We start from the raw sequence: 478 nt of genomic DNA, 5'->3' as shown, positions 1-478 counted from the left end.
GCAACAGAACAGCAAGGGGAGCAGAGCAAGGACGTCCCGAGAGAGTACCAAAAACAAACTTTGGGGCCAAGGCATGGCATCCTATCAGATTGGACCAGAAAATACTCCTAAACGTCAACAAACAGACCTTGAACTATTTACAGGTTTTTCTTTTTTTGCGTCATTGTTTTTTTGTTGTAGTTTTGTTTTCTTTTGTTGCTTTGTTTTTCTCTCTCATTTTTGTGCATACTATTATCTCTGGATGTCTATCTAGATAAGATAGGTGGGATAAACAATCTGGAGGAGAAAACAATGAGACTGATGGTTCTGGAGGGACACAGGAGAGGGGGACGCCGGGGAAAGGACATGGGTGTTAACAAACCCAGGGAAAAGGGAACAACAAGTGATCTAAAATCGATGGCAAGGAGGGTATGGGAGGCCTGGTAGTGCTTGTTCAAGGGCAATGTAACCGAGAGGAATTCCTGAAACCCTAATGAAG

The sequence above is a fragment of the Echinops telfairi genome, unplaced genomic scaffold (assembly GCF_000313985.2).
Source record: "Echinops telfairi isolate 266 unplaced genomic scaffold, ASM31398v2 ScPeMD7_7457;HRSCAF=8495, whole genome shotgun sequence".
NCBI classification, from domain to species: domain Eukaryota; kingdom Metazoa; phylum Chordata; class Mammalia; order Afrosoricida; family Tenrecidae; genus Echinops; species Echinops telfairi.
This window is presented reverse-complemented; position numbering follows the sequence as displayed.